The sequence below is a fragment of the Sander lucioperca genome, chromosome 23, assembly GCF_008315115.2.
Source record: "Sander lucioperca isolate FBNREF2018 chromosome 23, SLUC_FBN_1.2, whole genome shotgun sequence".
Classification (NCBI taxonomy): Eukaryota; Metazoa; Chordata; class Actinopteri; order Perciformes; family Percidae; genus Sander; species Sander lucioperca.
Window position 1 is genome coordinate 3,142,680 of NC_050195.1, and position 23,523 is coordinate 3,166,202.

General features: G+C 41.1%; 1 protein-coding gene and 3 non-coding genes across 8 annotated transcripts in view; 1 reads left to right on the forward strand and 3 right to left on the reverse strand.

The window, feature by feature from the left end:
- LOC116064851 (partitioning defective 3 homolog) overlaps positions 1 to 23,523 on the reverse strand; it is a 379,664-nt gene that overhangs the window by 334,978 nt on the left and 21,163 nt on the right. The window lies entirely within an intron of this gene.
- Positions 1,059 to 1,130, forward strand: trnaw-cca. Its single transcript has one exon. It is a non-coding gene; the product is annotated as a tRNA-Trp (tRNA).
- Positions 11,189 to 11,260, reverse strand: trnaw-cca. Its single transcript has one exon. It is a non-coding gene; the product is annotated as a tRNA-Trp (tRNA).
- trnaw-cca lies at positions 12,582 to 12,653 on the reverse strand. Its single transcript has one exon. It is a non-coding gene; the product is annotated as a tRNA-Trp (tRNA).

The window sequence follows — 23,523 nt, forward strand, 5'->3', positions numbered from 1 at the left end:
CTTTTTTTTAGTTCCATGACACGATGAAACCATGAGATGCCAACAGAGACACTAAAATGTGAAATATGACACTTGACAGGTTTAGCACCATACTGCAATTACTTGAGAACTTATTAATCAAGCGTGACTATAATTAAACCCCGTCATATTAATTACATGTCCTCCCAGCTGACCATCATGTCTTCAAAATGTTTTACTAATATTGTCACTGGAGTCAAAAACTCACTATAAAGTGCAAACGTAAAGGGTGGTGGCTTGAATTGTCTTTGTGTAGTATTGCCAAATGTAACAGCACAGGAATGTACAGCATGCTTGGTTTCACTTTAATGAGATGAGAGGGTCGCAAACAGAACAGCAGTAGAGCAAAATGAGCCAGACATGCTGGTTAAGTGTCATGGGCAGTATGTACATGTACATGTGTAGCAAAATGTTGCAAATGCAATGAAATTACATTTAACACACAGAAAAAAGACGTGAAAACAGTGTTGCAGTCAGAGAATAATCACTACTATGTTGGCACTGATCAGATCTGCAGGCTAAAATACTTTTGTATTGGGCAGAGCATATATGAGCAGATATGCAGGGTGTGCCAGTGTGTATTGTCTCCTGCCCCAGTGACCTGTTTAGTCACTAGTGAGCTTTACTCATTCATTCATACATTGTGTGAGTGATATACCACAACCATAGTTTGATCAGGTATAATTTTATCTGATCCACTGTAGGAGGTGAGGGATAACAGAGAGGTGGTTGTTCTCTGTGTCACACACACAGAGACACACACACACAAACTTGCAACATAAGCCCAGACAATAGCTCTCTTCGCCCCATTATCTGTCTTTTTTTGTTGTCTGTTGCTTGTTCCTGTCAAAGACCACACAAAGACTGGTGCCCTGGAGGAAACTGAGGGAGGAGAGTGTGAGGAAGTGTGTGTGAGAAAGAGAGAGCATGTGCCTGTGTGTGTTTGATGATTGCGGCACTAGCTGCTGCAAGTGTTACAATTCCTACAGGGAGAATATCAGCGGCTAGATGTACCTCTCAAATGTCTGGGACTTGAGCAGGACCTCGTGGCGCAACGGTAGCGCATCTGACTCCAGATCAGAAGGTTGCGTGTTCAAATCACGTCGGGGTCAAGACCTTTTAAAGCCTGATGGAACTCAGTGAAAGAAGAAGAATGGTATGCAGTACATGTACATAAGCTTGGAAAGTGAAAGACCTTTGTATGACACACAAATGAATGAAGGCAAAAGAGAGATGCCAGTCACACTTGTGGGCTTTAGCAAAGATAACACACAGACATCTTTCTCATTAGTTAGCATTAGGGAATTTCAAGCATTTGGAGATGAGCTCATAAAGAGAGAAAACAAGCAGTTTCACAAACTCACTCACTCCAGCTCTTTAGAAAGTTGATTTGTTATAAAGTACATCATTACCACCTGCACCGATGGGTCAATATGGCCCCGACCCCAAACTTCTGGGCTATCTTAACGCTTTGGCTACACTGCACACGTAACGTATGCGGACCATTCACGGAGCGGATGTGCCGCGGAATGTATCTTTTAACTGGCTACACCTGCAGCGCACACACGGCATAGGATTGTGTCAGTCACAGGCGATACAGTGAGCTTTTGCTTTATTGCTGTTTCTTCAGTTTTTGGAGCCGGTGCCTGTCAGCTATTATTAAAGAACACAGGTGAGGGAAACAAGAAATAAAAACAGAATCTGCCATTACGCTCATTGGCAGTCATTAAGTAATTTCCTGTAATATCGGTAGTGTAATAGACACATTATAATCCATTTCTGTATAAAAGAGCCAACCAAGTCTAGCCCTGTCTCCATCTGCACCATATACCCACCCCTAATGGTGGTCTTAGCCCGTCCCCAGTGGTTGCAGCAAGTCAAACTCCCTGTGATGGCAGCAGGCTCTGGCTAGGGCTCACAGTGTCCCCTTGTCCCACACCCAGCCATGGTCCTGGTCAGGCCTCTTACAGCACCACATCCTCCTCCCTAAGGCCTCCAGCACACTGCCTGTGTGGCGTGAGCATGTCAGCTGCGTGGCAGGTCCGTTTTTTATTTTGGCTCCCATGTGAACAGGTTAGAGGTTGCACACTGCCTGCGTGACATGCATGTCTCAGGCGCAGCTCAAGCCACGCCGAAAACGCATGCATGCTAGAAATAGGACCGACGCCTATTTTTCACGTGACACGCAAGCATGTTGGAAGCGTTTCCAGGCAAAATAGAATACGAAAAGAGGTTTATATGTAATTTTTGTCACCTACAGCTTTTTAATCAGGGAAAGAAAGAGGGATGCTGGACTGCAGGATAGCCTATGCTTTTCATTTCATTTCAATTGGATTCTGATAAAACAATAACATGGACTTTATTATCTCAGGAAAGGGAATTGAAATATATATATATATATATATATATATATATATATCAAAATATGTGCAAACAAATGTACAAACACAAAAATATTGACAAAATAAAGTTGAAGAACACGCTATTATTTCATTTTATCAATGGGAAACATACATGTGTACAGACAAGACGCAACTGACACGCAACAGAAACGCCATGCTCACGCCACGCAGCCAGTGTGCAGGAGGCCTAACGGTAGTACCAGCGGTCGCCTCTAGTGGCCCTGTGTCTTTGCACTCAGCAGTGGTCCTTGTACCTGGACAAGGATATATACCTGACCATTGCACATACTATATATCTTGAACTTTTGCACATTCCCTCAACATTTTTGGCACATTCTGTACTAAACCATACAGCCTTCTTTCCTTATTGTTATTGCAGTTAGATTGTGCATATATGTTTAGGCTATCGTGTTTTTTACATTTATTGTTTTTATCCTTTTAATAAGTTTATGTTTATGTATGTATGCACCAACCACCAAGGCAAATTTGTTTTAAGTACTACTGAGTGTTCTGATTCAGATTCTGGTGGGTCGGACCCCAACTCCTGATGTTAAGGTGTCAGTTTAAGAAATGAAAGCAGTTGACATGTTAAAAAAAATTTAAGTGGCATTTTTTAACCCACAAGAGTGTTGGAGATGTTAGCCCTTAAGTGATAACGCAAAAGAACTGTCAAACTATTGTTCAGTATCCTTAAAAACCTATTTAAAACCTGCGGCCTTACCTCATTTTAGACACAATTGTGTGTGTACAAATGTTATTATATTGAACTAGTTATGTTGCCATTCACAGAGTAAAAACCTAAGAGCTCCAAGTTATGGGTTTGGGTTTTAAAATTTCAACAACTCAGAGAGGACTGCACAATCTCCAGACTTTCACTGCTAAGAGCAACGAGCTTAGGCATGACTATTAGGCCTTGACCTCTGACCTCTGGGAGAAAAGACCTCTCTGTAAATCACGAGTTCAAGCCAGTAGTTCAACCTCTCAACCTCCCACTTGCAGAGTTTGGGCTCTGCAGCACAATAACGGCTGTGATTTATGGAGTGTATGTTCTCCTTTGTGTGTCAGGAACACTAGTGTCACAAACGCTTTCTGCCTCTCTTGCGCGCGCACACACACACACACACACACACACACACACACACACACCTCCCTAGCTTCTTATCTTTGCCAAACGTTCACTGTAGCTATCAAGAGAAAGTAAAACAAATGCAAAACAGAAGATATAGGACAATAGCAGGCTACTGCTACCACTGTACTACTACAAGGCCACTGCAGCAGCAACAGATAACACACAAAAAAATACTTTTTAAGAAGCGAAGTCCTTAAATCTTAAATCAAGGGTGCAAGCGCATCAACGTTTTTTCCCACTTTTTCAAGTGTTTAAATTGAATAATTAATGTCATAGCCTAATCACACCTCAAAACCAAAAGCAGTTGAAGAATGGGCTGTTGATTAAAGGTAAACAAAAGCCTTAAATAGTGCTCATTCTAAAAAAAACAGCTATGTTTAATGATATATTTACCAAAATCCTGAGAAAATGACTGCACTGGTATGTCCTTCTTAAAGGCGAATTTCAGTATTTTTTAATCTGGACCCAATTTTCCATGGATTTGTGTCTAAGTGACAAATGTGAACAAAAATCGTTGCAATTGGTCCAGTATTGAGCGACAACGCTGTAACTGGCAGCCGTGAACCGAGCTGCAATGTAATCCTATTTGGCAATAGCGACGTCAATGTATGTCCACTTTAAGTGCTCATTTTTTAAACTGAAAGGCTCCGATTGTTATTGTTATTAATGTAGTTGGACAAGTGTCCAACTACTTTATGGAAAATGGTGAAGTCTTGTTCTGAAATCTCACGAGGTGACTTTTTCCTGGAAGACAGTGGTGTGGAACGCAAGTGAGAGAGTTGGTGAGAGGACTTCAGGGGAAGTTTGTTGTGTTGGAGTACAAAAAGGGCTGCTTTGTGTTGTCTAAAAGATTTTCAATTGCGCATTTTCGAATTGTGCCAACAAAATGTTGAGCTACACTACTTTGCGTAGCTTTCATAGTCATTACCTTTGGATATGCATAGGCTGAAGTTGTGGCTAGTTGTGCTACAGCTACAAATGGATCCTAACCCCCTGGTCCATTCACTGTGCCTCACTAACCATCGGGTCTGCAGTGACCATTTTGACCGGGGAAGACCCTTTTGAGCTAAAGTTAATTTGTTAACATGGCATCAGTAAGTTACAGATGAAAGCATTGCAGGATAACATCAACTTATCTACAGTATATTTCCACGATGTTGTCAGACACTTATAATAACAATCTGAGTAGGTGGCAAAAAACAAGCACTTTTAGTGGACGTACATTGACTATTATACTAGGGCTATTGCCCTATAGGGTTACATTGCAGCTTGGTTCACGGCTGCCGGTTTTGCTCGTTTCTTGTCACATTAGTCACTTAGACACAAATCTATGGGAAAATGTGGTCCATGTTGAAAAATACAGAATTTCCCCTTTTAATATGCTGTAGAAATTTCCTCTAAAAAAAAAAACAAATACTGGGGCACCCGGATAGCTCAGTTGGTAGAGCAGGTGCCCATATATAGAGGTTTACTCCTCGACACAGCGGGCCCGGATTCGACCCCGACCTGCGGCCCTTTGCTGCATGTTATTCCTCCTCTCTCTCCCATTTCATGTCTTATCAAAATAAAGGCTCAAAAAACAAATACTGGATGAGGAATTAAGGCAGCTCTGCTATAGTCCCAGCCTTTTTCTTCTAGTCAAAATGTCCCTCTGGAGCTGACCCTGTTAATTCATCAAGAGCTACTCAGTGGTTATTTATAAAAAAGCCTTCTTTAGCTCTAATCGACCCAACAGTCAGCTGGTCGATCATACGTTGGGGGTGAGACAAACTCTTGTTTGTGGGAGACAATGTTTGATTATCCAGTTTAGTTTAGTTAATCAGGTTTGTTTTAACTCACTAAAATAGACAGAACGTCTCTTCGGGGCATAAAAATGTCACCACAATGTCAACACTACGCAAATGGCAGCCCCAAACTGTGGGCTAAGTACAGTCTGACTGTGGCAGATAGTAACGGGCTAAGGAAGTAGTATACTGAGGGAAGCCTTACACTGGTACTTCTCTGAGACACCTACAGGGTCTCTGCATTATTGATGCCCTGCCTGCCCAAAGTGACCTGCAGAGTAGGGCACAGAGAAATATGACACCTCGCTACACATACATGCAGCTCTGCACACACTGAAGGCCTACTGCATATTATCCTATAGGAGAACGTCCATATACAGCATGATGCAAAGAAACAGTACCGGAGACTCAAACGCTGCATTTAATGACCATGAAGAACTTTGTTGCATCACTGCCCCATTGACCAATTTTGTAATCACAACTTAAATGTACATATAAAATATATACTTATTTTCACACTACTGAGAAATATACATATGTTGCAGTAGTTCATTGAGAATGATTAGTTTCTACTTAATCACACCATTTAGGGATGACCCATGCTTTTTCTTAAACTTCCGGCATTTTCAACACAATACCTTTTCTGAACTAAGACAAATATAAGTATAAGTATTACAAACCTCACACAATTAACAACTATTTATATAGTTAGTTATCTGAATTTCACATTGCATAAATCAACTTACATATCAAGCATCTATTTGATATAGCACAATGAGCGCCACAGTTGGACTACACCCAATACAGTTTTGTAAATACAAAGTGAGCATTCAGGACAGACTACCTTGACAATGTCTACAATATTGGCTTGCTGCTCTCACAAATGGCCAACTACAAATTCACAAAGTCTCAAACTTCCCCGCGCATTCCATCATTGTCTCAATAAACAACATACTTCATGATAAATCATTCAGTTGCACTAAACAACATCTTGCATTTAGACTGAACAAAGTGCTCAGAAAGCCCAAAACAACCAAGTTTGTTAATCAATCATTCTTCCCAATTAGTTTTTCAAGTGGAAACAAGCTAAAGTTTCCCACACAACTGGCAGGAATTTTTACTAAGAAACATAATTTTAAAAGATTCTACTACACGATGGCTTTGTAAGATGGATAGGTGTGTAGCACAGGCACATATGAAAGGCTAAAAGAGATAAATATATATTTATTTTGGCCAACAGTTAATATTTTCCCACTTCCCCACACACTGGCAGTATTAATACCGGAGAGGTTAGCAATGGATAAAGCTTTTAATACAGTCCAGCCTGTCAAACACAGAGCCAAATCCTGCAGCCTCTTACTGTAACACAGAGACCCTCCAAATATCTGCCACACCTAGACACACTGAGCCAGAGCAGAGACTACTGTCAATTCTCTGGAGTCTCACACTGTAGCTGTGGAGAGGAGAAAGGCCGAGAGCCAGAGAAAACATCCTACTGTCCATTCTTAGACAAATGGCACCTCATTGGCCAAGCTTTCTGATGTTGGGTGAGTTGTAAGCTTGGATCAACCTCTGTAGTTGTCTCCCCTGCTGTGTGGTCTGCTTGAGTAGGGGATTTGTAGTCCCTAAACCTACTTTCTCCAGGACTACAACTGTACACATCACCCCTTATGTTACAGTAAGTACAACGTGGAAAGCTGAGCATCTGGTCTGAATAAAAAAAGCAGGTCGGACTGCTTGTGTGTGTGTGTGTGTGTGTGTGTGTGTGTGTGTGTGTGTGTGTGTGTGTGTGTGTGTGTGTGTGTGTGTGTGTGTGTACAGGCCAGACATGCTGCCTCATGGCTCAGCATGAGCTGGGACTGCTGCTGCGATGGTTTTCACTAACAAATTAAAACTGACATTATCACATGAGGATCTCATTGAGTAGTTTCATAAGGATACATCATTAAGCCAATTAAAGAGTAAACCGTCTGACAGGATGTGCCAGTGATTACTGTGAGAGGCATAACAGCATTAAAAAATACAGTAAAAGGCTGTTGTATGACAGAAAACCTAAGTACTAACATCAATTATTGATGTCATATTTTTTTTAAAGAAAGTTCAAAATGATATCTTCTTTAGGGACCTAAAATAACGGCCACATGGGTGGGCAGAAGCTATTAACGTGCACTTCTTAATAAATGCCAAAAATGTAGTTGTAGCATAATTGACATACAAAATTAACCTTGTGTTCAGTCAGTGTAATTATAAATGAGGACTGGACTATGAACTGTAGACTGCTCACAGTCTGTGCTTATGCAAAGCTAGCAGCTAGCATGTTGGCTTGCTTCCCAAAGTCACATTTTTATTAGCAATCTGCCTGGAGTGCCAGGATAGGATGCTTGTTTGTTTCATCCCATTTAAGACAAGTGGTCATTAACAACAGCGGGAGGGCTTTACACACACCTGCACACACACCTTTTACACATTTACTGTCTTGGGCATCAAAGTAGCCCAGGAATATGGGACATGCAAAGTAACATGCAACTGGGGTGAACTGAAGAGAGAAAATCATGTCTAATTGTATATGCAATTATAAGCCTGAATGTGTTTGCTACCATAAAGCTAAAATAAAAATTTAATAAAATATAATGTATCCCTGGCTTGAAGGACATCCTATGGTATACAAATAGTTATATGACAGACTTTGTAATGATATGGCTAAATGGCTTACTAATCCCAAGAAGCTAATGAACCTTGATGAGCAGGTAATCACTACCAGGTAACACAGGGCTGTAAGAAGTGCTGTTATTCTTTCTCAGTTGCCCCACTGAAGTGTCCTTAGCAAAACACAGAATTCTTACGGGACACAGCTCTCTAGTTGAACCTGCTCTGACCTCCCTGTGGATGGAAAAAAGGAAAAGGACAATTTTCTTCAGGGGGTTGATAAAGAGTCTGTCAGTTTCAAATGCTTATCAGAAATCAACCAACAGGAACAGGAGGGTGACGGTGTCATGTTACTGAAAGGACATTTCAGTCTCAGACCCTGAGGGAGACGTCCCATCCAGGCCATCTGTTCAGCCTTGGACTGGGAAGAGCGACAGTCAGATTGGTGCAGATGTGACATGTCTGCAAATTATTGTATGATGGATAATGTAAAGTTCCTGTGACAGAATTTAAAGAAAGTTGTCAATTACCCATCATTCATTGCCGGCGTACCATTTTCTTTACATACTTAGTTTTAATTTGGGAACTACAACTGTAAACATGCCAATGCCAATGTGCAACAATATGGGTGTACAGACAACTATATCAAGACAGGATGAAGAGAACAATGATTGAATGTTCTTATTTGGTTGTGCCACTTTGAAGTTATTTTTACTCAGAGCATTTCATATGCAAAAGAGCCACACCAACATTCACAATAACTGAGCAACAGAATAACCCCTCTAATTTTCCACTGGCAAAGCAAAGACATCTTAGCTGGACAGTTTCTACTCAAATAATATCTAACACTGGCTACAAAATGCTGCAAATGGCACTGAGTCAGTGTAGTTCCTGCAAGTTCAGTAAAACTGGTTGAGCACTGTGAGACTCTTTGTGTACTTATAGAAGCAGCGGTCAGCACAATTTCGGCACACTTTTGTTTATTATTTCATAAGCACAGAGCTTGCCAGATGGGACCTCCAAACAAGCCAAGAGAAACACAGAGCACAGGGTGAATCACCCAGAACAGACAACCCGCAGTGAAGATGTCACGACACACACAGCTCTTTCACAGACTGCAGATGTCAAAACACAAAGAGGGGTCACAGAGTGTTTTCTAGGATTTGTGTGTGTGTGTGTGTGTGTGTGTGTGTGTGTGTGGGAGGTGCCTGGGATCTAAATGTGGAACAAACATAATTATGTAGGCTACTACCTATTTTGTACTGTATAAATAGAAACATAATTCCAATCCTCATGTCGACAAATCGTCAAACTGTAACTCTAATCCATATACAGTACAGAAGCTACGAAAAAAAGAGTAAAGTTATAGTCAGCCAGGAAATGAGGCAGCTCATTCTGTCATCATATCTGTGAATGGTGAAAACGCAGGATGGGGTGCCCAGTGTCAAATTTTTTCGAATGTAAAATACGAGGAAGGACGTTCATCTGACTGACCTGCATTTTGCCAGGAAAAAGAGAAACATGATTGCATTGTTTGGACAAACAGTTTAATGTTTACAAGGATCTATGTCATTGGTACTCGCTCAGTGTACTTAGGTATTCACTCTAAAGTGTACATTGTCACTTTTAAATATCTAAATATGACCGAATATCTTCAAAAGGTGGCTATAGTTGTAATTCAGGCTGCGTAATGTGACCTTGCAGATCATGTCCAGTGCAGCCCAGCAACCCTGACGTGTACTGAGGAGTGTGCTGGTCATGGTTTGTGAAGGAGCAACCGACCGTGACCATGAAACCCTCTTACACACTTTACACAAGAGCACACACCTCGACTTCACAGCGAAGGAAGTAGGGAGGATAAGCTGATGAGGGAGACTGTTTGTGTGAGAGAGTGTGTGTGTGTGTGTGTGTGTGTGTGTATGTGTGTGTGTGTGTGTGTGTGTGTGTGTGTGTGTGTGTGTGTGTGTGTGTGTGTGTGTGTGTGTGTGTGTGTGTGTAAATCCCAGTGGGCTCAAGAACAACATATGTAGAGCAGACGAGATCCCAGGAGTTTAAAGGCCAGCAAGAGGGAGTGGCAACTCTTTGGTCTCACATGACAGGGCACCATGCTCGCCACATCTGTAATGGAACTCCTGAGCACAAAATTTGCTCATGTTCCCAATAATACTATATTAAAACACTAATATCAGAAGGGAAGTAAACCTGTCATCTTTTAAAAACCAAAGAGGCTCATTTGTCCACTTTCGGTGTCCAACATGGTATGACATGGCATGATGCAACACGGCCTAAGAAATGTATTTTCAGGCTAAACAGTCTAAACAGAGCCTGAGCTCTGATAATGACCGGCAGTAGCAAACTGGGTTTCCATAAAAATAAATCTTAGTTTGAGCAAAGTGGCCCATTTCAACCAATCCGGAGTCCACCCACACTGCCCCACGTCTCACAATGTATAGGCCTACAGAAAAGCATGCAATAAGTTAGTCAATCAATTAATTAATTAATCAATTTTCATTTGTCTCATGAAATGAAATATAATTCCATCAGTTCCTTCCACTTGTGCATGATTCACTACAAAGCAGAAAGTGGCCGCCAGGTCAGCACACAGAAAAAGAGTCAGCCGGTTGAATGGCACCGGCACGCCAGTATCCAGCCGTGGATTAGAGAAAGGACACCAAAGCTCCCGACATCCCACTGGAAACCGACGCAGACACAGAGGCCACCAAGCTCACCGACCAACGCCTGCACACTGACAGGCAGGATGCCCGGCAGAGAAGTGGCAGCCGGTGTTTAATTCCTCCACACTTCTTTCGGTGCCTCCTCTGATGTAGAGATGGACTCAGAGATAGTCTTGCTTGTCCACGTCGTCAGGATCGTAGATATAGGTCGTAGCAGACAGCTATCTTCAACTTTTTTAGCGTAAAAGTTAAGTTCACATAAAAGCCACACAGCCTGCTGTGTATTTAATTCCTTGTTCATATTGTTCATCCATTCTCCCTTATAATTCTGGTTATTCGGGTTGTCTGAACACAGTGTGCTGTAATTAATTTAAGTCTCAAGTTATGCAGCTCAGTCACACACTATGCATGTCAGTTAAGGTAGAAAAGAAAGTGTAAAGCTCCACCATGGAAACACACAGCAGGGCAGCCAATCATAAGTCGTCCACTGGGTTAACGTCTCATAATGTGAAAGCTATAGGCCTTGAAACTCTTTGACCCTGACGTGATTTGAACACGCAACCTTCTGATCTGGAGTCAGATGCGCTTCCGTTGCGCCACAAGGTCAGGACTACGCGGTACAACTTCCATTTCCAAACTGCGCTCAAGTCACCCTGATGACATAAGGACACTGTGTGTATCAAAGCCTGTTATTATCGTCACCTTCTTTGTTAAGACAGAAAGTTCTAATCAGGTAACAGCACTAAATAATGACCTGACCTGAGGCTGTGCTTTAAAAATATGTTGTGCAGTGACTGTCACAACTGAAAATTACATAATTCCGTTTTTATTAATATTCCTAAATTATGTATTTTTTGTGTATGCAATCCAACTGGTTTTGGGTTGTTTTTTGTGCACTTAAGGGAATGTCAAACAGTTGTTGATTTATTTATTTTAAGAATGGCTTTTTATCTTTTTTTTTGCAAATACACTCTTCAAATGGAAAGTTTTGGTTCTGGTAATGGACACAGTCCAATTTGAAGTATCTTAACACAATAAACAGCTCTTTTCAAAGACTTTCCAATTTGACAGCAACTCCTGAACTTCTGAATAGTTGTCAGGAAAAAAAAAGACATGAAGGCACAGACAGACAAAGGGGGCAGGGAAAGAGTGCTGATGAAAGCCACTTTCCAAAGGATCACTGGGGCGAACATCCAACATCCACAAACAGAGACGTCTGAAACTCTGAGCCACAGTTACAGTAAAGCAATGGACTCAGAAATACATGAGACGTAAACAATGGGAAAAAGCTGTCGAAAGAGAACACAGTCCAGATGTGTGTGTATTTGGAAGGAGTTGGACTCTGTATTTCTATGTACACTGAGTTTATGTCTTGCCAATCCTCAAACGGTTTGCTTGGACAAGAACTGACAAAGTCAAGTGGAAAGTGGCATTGTGCGTGTTAAGGACTATCATATTTCAATATAAGCCCAGTAACAGCTCTATTTACATTAATAAGTCTCTGGAGGATCTGGATCTGTCTGTGTGTGTTTTTATGATTGCTGGAGGAAGAAACATGCAGGCCACTTAGAAAGGCTCTCTTCTTTTGCAAAGGGCAATATTCCACAGAAGAAGCAGCAACATTAAACTGTGAAGAGCTACATTTAACAAGTGCTAATGCAATTTTTCCGGGCGTACTGTAAACCTACAACATCATCAAGGCATGCATGCTTTTACCACACCATTCTTGTCATAAGGAATACCACTCCAACCATGCCCACAGCATAGGCTCTGGTCACAGCTGCTGCATACAATATGAAGTGTAGAATTAGCTCAACTGTAAGGACGTTTTGGCATAAGGTAAAAGCTAATACTTGTTTTTTGTTTTAAAGTCCTAGACTTTCGTAAACATTTCCTAAATGTGAACAATTGAGGCCTTGAAAATCTTTGACCCTGACGTGATTTGAACACGCAACCTTCTGATCTGGAGTCAGACGCGCTACCGTTGCGCCACAAGGTCCAGACAAGCTCGGGGCGCAACTTCCATTTCCAAACTGCACTCAAGTCACCCCGATAAAGTCAGGATACTGTGCACGTCAAAGCATGTTATTATCGTCACCTACTTTGTGACAGAAAGTAAGTTCTATTTAGGCAAAAGCACTAAATGAATTCTTATCCACACACTGTTGATCATCTAAACACAGTGACACACTGTTTTTCTAATGTCACATTTGCCGTTGTACATCGTAAACAGGTACTATGTTTTTGTCTCATATCAGCACTCCACCTTCCCAATGAGTCAGGGAGGAGTTTGCTCCGTAGCTGGGGAAATGCTCATTGACCCTGGACAGGAAACAGGCAACACATCGGAAAAGCACTTTTACTTCTCAACATTAATGGGAAACATCTGTGTAGGTTAAAAGAGAAAGAGAAAAGTAAAAGTGAGGTGAGGTGAGAAAGGCAGGCAGGAAAAGGGGAGGACACCAAAGGAGTGAAAGTGAGACAGAGAGAAAGGAAAGAAGGACAAAGGATGTTTAATAGTTTAAATGAACAGATTAAATAGCAAGAGAGGGAAAGAGAGTGCAACAGAATGGGGTCATATTTGATTTTACATTATGCAAGTTGCAATATGTTTAAATAAGGACGGGGAAATTCAAACCTCTCAAACAGATACAGGTGAAGAGATAAACAACAAAAAACTGTCTCACTATCCTGTACATACCCGTCAGTACACTAAACCAAACATGCACTGAAGGTAACTTGGTAAAACTGCCAAATCTTTGTTAAAGAATACACTCTGCAGAGCAAAGACCTATGGTTAACTCTTCTAAACTATGCATAGCTGCCCTCTATAAACACTTTCAGAGAGTTCCTCCAGCACATACACACTTACAGCTAAAACATCTAGGAAGGTGAAAATCTTTTAAAACAAGTTTTAAAATGTAATTGTTTGGCCAAAAGCAATTTGTCTCCTAGATTTCAGCCAAATGAATGTCTCGCTATCAAACAAACATACGATGGATGGCGACCTGAAACTCCGCTGAAAGAGAGAATGACACAAACTAGCTGAGGTTAAAATCAAATTGACAGAGGTAACAAAACAATTTCAGAAAAAGAGTGCTGTGATGTGGCAGTAGAATATCTGACTCCAGATCAATGGGCTGTACGTTCAAATCATGTTGAGGTGAGTGCAATGGAGAAAAGCCTTCAAAGATCAAAGCTGCACACCAGGGTTTTAACACGACTAAGCCTCTGTCTTCTATCTGGAAAGAGCCTCACCTGAATTCAACTGAACAAGCTGCTCATCTCATACCTTCCCAACATGGCCTCTTCTCTGCTTCCTGAGATGTCACTATCATTTGTAATTTAGTTCTGTAATGGCTGCGCTGATGGAATAATCATCTATCAGCACCTCCATTAACACACAGCCAAGTGCCAATGGGATTTCTTCTTGTTTTTCTAAAATGTGAAAGACAGCCAAATGACTCATCATGCAAACACGGATTTAAGATCCAGGCCAGAAATTTCACCACATTCAACCATGTTTGTCTGGGTTTTTGTCCAGGGTTAATGTGCTGCTTAATGTGCCAGTCTGTGTCTCGATGCCCGGTTCTATTAAAGACCCGGTTCCAAATTTCTCAAAACCTGAAAATCAATAAGGAGCTTATCGATACTGCGATCGAGACTAGTGGATCATATAACATTATGTCTGAAAATAGATATGTGCGCGAACCGGAAAAATTATTTACGAGCACATTGTGTGTGTAAAGACCGTAGGTAAAGACTAGCCTCCCCACCGCAAATCATAGCCGGACTGGCTACCGAGAGCACCGCTCTGTGGGCCGCTTAATCAGCTCGTTAAAACACGCTCACAGTTTTTGCAATAAAAGTAAAAATAGTTCTGTTAAGATTATAAATTTGTCGCCTCGTCTGTCCACCGAATAATAGAAATAATGGTATCGATAAAGACTCTGATCGTTAGGCAGTCTCGAAAATTGTATCAATATCAACAAAAATGAACGATCCCCATCCCTGTGTGGAAGTATTCCATCTTGTGCATAATAAGTGCATAATTGTGTGTTTATTTAGCTTGAGCATTTAGTATTTAGAGTATCACAGAGCCATGGTAAAACTATTCCCTATTCTCCTATAGTGCTGTCTACTGTGGTATGATAATAACTAGGCTTTTATTTACTTGGCAAACATTAAGCAGTGCTTTTTAATCTTTAACTAATCGAGGCAAAGGTTTGCTGAGCACTCCTGAAGCACTTCTTCACATTACTCTACATGTTTGCATTTTGACAATGCCCAGCATACAGTCTTACACTGTTAGCCTCTCAGAAGCTCCACTGAAACAGCTAGAGGGTCCTATAGAAATGTATTATGATCACAGCCCATGTACCATGCAGATTAGCATTCAGCAAATGATTCACAGATGGCTGGACAGATTGGATTTGTGCAATCCAAGCAAACATCTCATAATTCTGATGTAGTTAATGATGTAATTCTGACATACGGATCTCTCGGAAATCTAGGTGGAGATGAGAGCCAAATATGACACAGCGAATGAATTTAATCTACTTTTACTTCAGCCTTGGTTTGAATGCCTCTTGAGTGCAACTTGACAAGCATGCATCATCAGGTCTGCTCAGAATTCTTTTAAGATCAATAAGAATTATGGAATAACCATCTCAGAGTTATGACAACTTTTTCAGAATCATGTAAAACTATTTTAATGATAAAAAAAAAAAAACTTGCATAATCAATGCAATCTGCTTCTATATCTTGGTGTGTGAGCAGCGTTAGGAAGAAAGTAGTCTATATCGACGACGTTCTACTTCCGGGATTGTTCAGGTGCTGATGGAAATTCCGCCGAAAGTCCCTCTTGTTAGGACAGATGTCCATCACCTTCTGCTTCCTTTGTGTTGCCATTTTAAACTCTGGTGGAATCCCGGAATGCTGTGTGGACTAGCCAGACCCTCCTCCGCAGCGCTGTGGAAGAAGGTCTGGCAACGCGTGACTAAGAAGAAAGACACATGGCCACTTAGCCACTCGGCTGTTTTTCTGTTCACTGTCTTGAAGCTTGGCAGCAGAAACAGCATTTAGAGCCAAAGGTTGTCAGAGACGCCTGGCTCACATATACTGCCAACAGCATGCTAGTTCCAGTGTGCAGACATGTGGTTGTTTGCATAGTGTCACTGAAATAGACTTTTTTCATTAATGTCACTATTGTGGATTAATTGGTATCAATGTGACTAAATGCTGGAATAGATCATTATTAAAGCCAGATCATGAAGTCTAAGATTATTCAGATTGAGTGAGAACACTGATATAAGTATAAGGTATAATTGTGTCTTCAGCATGCAAGAACGGCAACACACTTTGCTGTCAACACCAAGGGACCAGTTTCTGTTTTAGAACTGCATAATATAAACCCATATATCACTGTCACAGAGTCTGTTTATCATCCAAGAAAACACTCGGTTTTGGAAGTAATTCCAGTCACCATTAGGGATGGGCCGGTTACCGGTCTCAAGGTATACCGAGGTTTGAAAAAGTCACGGTTTCAAAACCACTAAAATATTCTGTCATACCGTTCCTAAGGTATGACCTGTTTTTTATGAATCTTCAATGCAGTTTAGAAATCCCTCTCCCTGCCAGTGTGCAATGTGTTTCAAAATAAAAAACATTGGGTTCAGTGGAAAAAAAGTTGTTGTTTTTTACCCAGACATTTAAAAAATAATACATTTATAGCTGTCATTGCAATACCATAATACCGTGATATTTTTGCTGAAGGTTATCATACCGTCAGAATCTCATACCGGCCCATGCCTAGTCACCATCAATCCACTTGGATAAACTCAAAAAACAGAATGTGTCTTCCTTGTGTTGAGGCCTAAACCTTGCAATTCCGATGTTCCCATGTTGTCCTTCTAATGGCAACCGAGTCTTCCAAACATAATAACATTATATTTAACTTTCAGGGTACCCACCCACAACTAATGAAGTGCCTGTGAAGAGAGAAGCAGTGCCATTCAAGTTGTGCACTAAAAAGGGGGTTTGCATGTGAAATGTTCACAAAGCAAAGAAATACTGTGCTCATGTGGGTTTCATCATCTGTCCACAGGAGCACCAGCTGGGAAATATTAACTTTAGGAAGGGTGGACTATATTGAGTATGTCATGTCTCAAGGCTGCGACTATTATGCCACTGCTCCTTCTAGTCTTGCTACTACTACTACTACTACTACTACTACTACTACTACTACTACTCTCTATTGCTTTCTCCTGTCTGCTAATGGATTAACCACGCAACCTTTAAAGATTTGGAATATATTGCACCACGTTATTCTCATGTCTCAACATGACCCACCATAATGCTCTTTGTATTTACCTCCTAATATCTTGCAAAATGTCTCTGATGTGTTCTCAACATTACATTTGAAAAGTATTATAAAATAATGAGTAAATGGTGGGTGTAAATGTAATGTAATAAAAGCTTCATGCACGATCGTGTATGCAATCACCTCTCAATAGATGGCCTTCTAAACAGTGAGCCATAAGAAAAAAAAGACACTTAAAGTAGGCCTATATGAGAAAAAAAAAGGAGGCTAGCTAGCGGGATAGAGAAGATAAAGAAAACAAGAAATACAAGAAGGAAAGAGAGTAGAAAACGAAATACAGGAAATGAGGGGGAGGGTGTAAAAGCAGGATAGAAGAAAAGAAAGGGGTGGGGATAAAAGGGGGAAGACAACAGAAGGAGGTGAAGAGAGGGGAAGGAGGTTGAGAGAGAATAAGAAAGATGTTGAGAGAAAGCACTGGAGGCTGTGCTGCAAGGTTAAATCTAATGAGTGTTTATCAAGGAGTGAATTAGTGACACAATTACACCAGGGAGAGTAGAGGTTTTCACACACATCCATGAGCATACACACACACACACACACACACACACATTCATTCTAGGTAATTTCAGAACCTGCTGATGTAAAGCAACCTCAATACATCTCATTGTCTTTGGCTGTGCATGAAGACAGGGTACCGCTAAGCTGAAAAAAACCTGCAGGGTCAATTCAAACCAGCTAAGAGCTACAAATGTGAAGAACATGGACACTTTCATAATGACCAAGCGAGGATTTACCTTTAATAGCACTATTCTCCAAGGTGACAGCAGTGTTGTTATTGTACTCTATTTTATTCCATATTCCTCTTGTTTTGCATATGTCTCCTTGTCTCTATGATGTGCCATGACCCGACACAAACACACAGGCACCCCACTGAGGGACCCACCTGCTAGCCACTGTGCCAACATTGCTGTGGTTCAGTCTGAGATGCAAGGTGACATAAGTGGCACTGAATCCGTTTGACTGCCTACAACCCCCTTGCTGCTCCATGGCCCCTCCTCCCCCTCCGCCCAGCACTTTCACCGAGGCTGTTCTCATTAAAGTCAGTGAGTGATGGAGGGGGGCCCATCAATCTCTCTTTAGGACCACCAGAGTTGAAGGCTTGGTGTGAGAGGAGAGCCACTGGAGAGGACAAATTGGCTTTGTTGTATGTGCATCTCCGGGTGGTGGTGGTGGTGGTGGTGGTGGTGGTGGTGGTAGGTGTAAGAGTGCAGGGCTGGAAACTGTGAGTCCCATGCAGTCTGTTTGTAAAGATGAAGGGGTGCAGACCCAGTGTAAACAGTAGTAGGGTGATCCATTGATGATCTACTTTAAAGCAGTGGGCTTTCAAGTGGGCTTGTGTGTGTTTACGTCTGAGCTACAATGTACTGCCAGACACAAACCAAAGCAATTGATTCCTGGCCAATGCAGAAACCAAACATCTCCCATTTGGAGAACCTGTTTTGTTTCCAAATGACAAAAGAATGTGCTTGTCATGTTATTTTAATCCAAAGCTTCGGACGAAGCAAGGCCCTGTGTTGGCAAGTAATTCATATCTAAGGAAGACCTAAAAATGTGGGCCTGGATTAACTGAGAACTCACAGGGCAGCTTGTTTTTCTTGGGAATACTGTGGGCAAATGACTGCAAGGGGATGAAAGTTTAAGTGGCTGGGGGCATTCTGTCATTTGCAAAAAGGAAAAGCAGGGTTGCTGGGGAAGTCTGTTTGGCTGACAGTCTATACGCTGATAGTAAGAAATAGGGCTGAACGATTTTTGAAAATAATCTAATTGCGATTTTTTCCCCAAATATTGCGATTACGATTCGATATTCGATTATTTTTTTAAGCTCTTTGTCTTCTGTATTATTCAACAAAGAATAATATAATAATGTATAGTATGAACACACAATTGCACACTAGACAGTTAAATAAGTAAAAAATATAGTATATATCTATACACACACACACACACACACACACACCAGTGTAATTTTTTACAATGCACAGAGAGGAGCTGCCTCCAGCCCCTCCCCCTCGTGAAGTTACGTGCTGCCGTGTGCACTTGTTCAGAGAGGCTATCGTTACGTTAGCTAGTTGCTGGTGTTCTTGCCGTGGGATTAACTGTACTAATAAAACTGTTGAAACACCGCGGCCACGCTGCTGTGAAAGCTCCCCGAACGTCATTTATCAGAGTCTGGTTGTTACCCCTCTCAGTGGCAGCTCCTCCACTCATATCTTTATAACGGAGCTAACCGCTAACCGGAGCTAACCGCTAATCAGAGCTAACCGCTAATCAGAGCTAATCGTTGCCAACCGAGCCTTGAGTTCTGCGTGCCTGTATCCATTAACTGCATGTATAGACTCAAGCCCGAATAAAACCCTTCATTTTATTAAAATGGCTGTAAAAGTTTTAAACTACAACTCAGAGTTGTTTGAATGACAGAAATCAGCTCAAGGTACAGTGTAGCGTTAGCATGCTAGTTGATGCTTTCTCTACGGAGTGCAGACTGATTGCTCTCGCGAGTCATGTGACCAAATCGCAGCCTTTGCGATTAGGAAATCGCGTTTTAACATATCGCGATATTATCGAAAATGCAATTAATCGTTCAGCCCTAGTAAGAAACCGGCTTAACCAGATCCTTCACCTAAACCTGCCAGCATGTACACCACTCTCTCCAGGCTGCCAAAAAAAACCAAACACAATTTGTACATTCAAACACCTCGGAGGTCTTCTGTCAGAGGTCGATCACTCAGACCACTTTGGGAGGTGGATTAGGCCACATCCACATAGCAGTGTGTCCGCGCAAGTGTCCTGGGCCACATTAAGGACTGCTTACTCAACTGTGAGTGGAACTATGAACCCATTTCAAGTATTTCTCATGTCACAGAAACCACTGAGAGTGAATCCTGTGTTTTGGATGTTATTATCATACTCAGTGATGTGCCAGCGTTTTTGTTCCGGTGCTGCCTGCTCTTATATCCCCTGGCTGTCTGGAGCTCTGTGCCCCACGGTTGCCTGGAAAAGGCAGCTACTGGTAGACAATAACCATATTTTTTTGTTTCATAAAATGTCCCTGAATTCACAAATATGTAGGAAACTACCACAGACATTCCAGCTCTTACGTCGAAACAGCTGCTGTTGCTATTTAGTAGTCTTCCAATGGCAGACCTATTTCCACAGTGCTGTGTCGGCGCTGGAGTAACTATTTAGAAGCAGAAGTAGTTATTTAGTTTTTTTAAAGCTTTTATTATGAAACAGCAATATCAGGAAATGCTGGGTCTTCATCAGCAGTAACTTAATACGACTCCTATAAGCAAAAATGAAATGTAAAATAAAGTAGATAGAAACTACACTTCAAACCACAGATACAAATTCAGTTACAAGCTACAAACGTCCTCAGAGCTGAACACACAGACTTTTCAAAAGAAATGTCTCTCTCCTGCACAGATCCCGGCAGCCGTCAGTAGACATCCTTATTTTGGAACACAGACTGTTGGCAGCGCTTTTTCAGTTGTCATCGCACACTTCTAATGTATGATTTATGTGAGATTAATAACTGAAATATATACGCACACACACAACCAGTCCACCGATATACGTACAAATGATGTATGTGTTTATTTGCATATAGAGCGGGAAGTGAAATCCAATCACAAGTGATCAGTTAAGGAGTAGGGCTGTACGTTTTGGAGAAAAAGTCATATTGCGATTTACAATACTGCCATTGCGATAAAATGGTATCATGAGTGTACTTGCTTGATTATCAAGGAAAATGCACCAAATACAAAAATTTTGAAATGTGTATTTCTCGATTTAAACATGCTAAGTGAGACAAGCATAACAAAAAATACATAAACAAAACATTGGCAGGCTGTCTCCTACCCTCAGGCATTACTGATCCCTCATCACAGGGTGTGAGATGGTTGGCCTGTCAGTGGGGAAATGATAGTACATGTTGAGCATGTACATGCTGACTTTCACTACTCGTTGTTATTAGACATAGACGTCTAAGACTGTGAGTCAATGTCCTGAGAAACCTCCTTAGTCATACAAGTAGCACAGTTTTAAAATACTGAAATAACTGTTTGAGAGTTCTCTGACTGCAGCTCCAAAACTACCCTTGGACCAGAACTTAGTGTAGGCCTTTCATGTTGTCACTAGTGCGTAAAATACGATCTCACAATTAAATTGAAAAAAAAGTAATTGGAAAATAATATTCTAATGAATCCTGACCAAACAGACAAATCAAGACAAACACATGAACGCACTGTGACTGACCTCAATTTCACATTTAAATAGTCCCCATGTCTTTAAGCCGCGCTTCCTTAGTCTGTACTGAATGACCCCATTTCATGGTCCAAGCAACTACTAATCATACCGCAACATGTTCCGTGACCAGAAAAAATGTCTGGGCAGGAAATTACTCTGCACAGATAAACCAGTAACTTTACATATTCATCAGTTAAATCTCTATGTTGGCCACCAAAACCAGATGAGCTGAATTCACAATTCTTTGCAGGAACATAGTGTCATATTAACTTGATAATGAAAATGTGTGAAATAATGCTTTGGGATGATCTGATAACTTTGAAAACACAAACCCTCTATCTTGTGCACAATGATTAAACACCTGCCCAATTGTTTGTATCAACCTACTTACAATAAATGCACAAATGCAGGGGAATGCCAACAATAATATAGTTTTTATGATAAAAGCAAGTCAAGATAATTGGACTGTTAAGCATCAATTTGCACAAGGGGAGAACAATCATGATGGCCTTAGAAGTTTGGTTGTCTGTTGCTCGCTTTCTTTTTTCCAACATAGGTGAGTATAAAATCAACATCATCAAGACATCATCATTCAAACGACATGAAATCACTATTATTATAAATCTGTCAGAGCACCAAAGCAACCCGCAGATTGCAATCAGATAACCTTTCTAGTGGAGCCATCTTTGCAGCAAAGCAGTGTCAGGATGTCATTTATTTGTTTGATGTGGCTCTCCCTGGGTGTCCATAAGACAAACAACAAACCATTCATCATGCTAGTGCTCCTCTGTGTTCACGTCAATTCAAATCAAAGGCATCTCAGTCAACAACACAAAAAGACTGAGTCATCCCTGAATCATTTTTCTCATAAAAAACTTGGTGGCCTTGGGCTGATATCGCATATTTGTCCTTGTTGAAGAGCAATAAAGAACGTATTCACTTACTCAAAAGGTCGAGCATAATGAAGCTACAGCCAAGGTTGAATAGCAATGCTCGGTGATAACAAACAGGACAAATGGCATCAGCAAACTAAAACTAGGTGTGTATGTCAAGAGAATTAGAAGACTTATGCCATACATCTTTAGTGTGTATCAAGGATTTTCAGCTGAGTCCAAAGTGACAATTAACATCAATCTCATTCATACTTGATAGGACTGCTGAATCATCACACAAGACCGTTTTAAGCCTCAACTCATATTGATAATTATACCACACAAAAATATAATTCGTCAGAGTTAAGCCAAACTGACTACTTTAGTATATTTCCACAACAGAAACTCTTGAACCAGTGCCCTGAGAACAGACAAGAGTGAATTCCTACCAACAGAATTTCTAGTCTTCATTTTAAATACTTTAAGCTCCAGAGCACAAAACCTGCAAAAACATTTTCCTTATGTTCATTAACTTCACAAAGAGAGAAATCCACTCAGCATTGTCGCAAACTTTCCCTATCACTATGTTCATATGGCACTGCCTGATTCAAAATAAATCTGTCCAAATGACTGCAATATCCCCCAGTCTAAGCCCATCTAACATCAAGGATTTATTTTTCTCCTGTAGCCCTAAGCATGCCATTTCCATTTCACAGCTCTGTCTGGATGTTTGAGAGGATATCTGGGTGGGAAGATGTTTGGAAAAATCCAGAAAAACAGATTCACATTGACGCCAGTCATCTCAGTGTATGAGCAGTGATTTTTCAAAGAATTTCAATGAACAGTGCAAAAGCACATCACAGGTAAATATAGCCCCTTTCTCACCTGCACTGGCAGAGCTGTATGTCAGAACTCAAATGTCCGGTTAAGTTAACTTAACTTGTTTTTTACTCTGCCAGCTACCTGAAAATTCACAGCAAGCGAGTGGACGAGTTGATGACGTTTTATGCTGCATGCGCAAAACCGGATGAAAACAAACATCCGATTGTGAAGAAGGAGAGGTGATTTAGTAAGGTGATTTAGATGTAGATGGCAATGAAAATGTCTAACTAGAGAGAGGACGAGATTCGGGAACGTCTGTCGGTAAGGGCCAACTCCAAAATTGTCAGACACATTAAGGAACGGCAGGAGACTCAGTTGTTTATGACCAAATTATAAACATCTCTGTGTCATGTCCTGCCACCAATACCATTACTGGATTTATTAATCGACCACCAAGTTTAAATGTTTCTGACTTTATCACTAAGCTTTCCCAAACTCTTGATATTATTTCCTCACAGTGAAAGTGGTGCTATCTAATGGGTGATTTG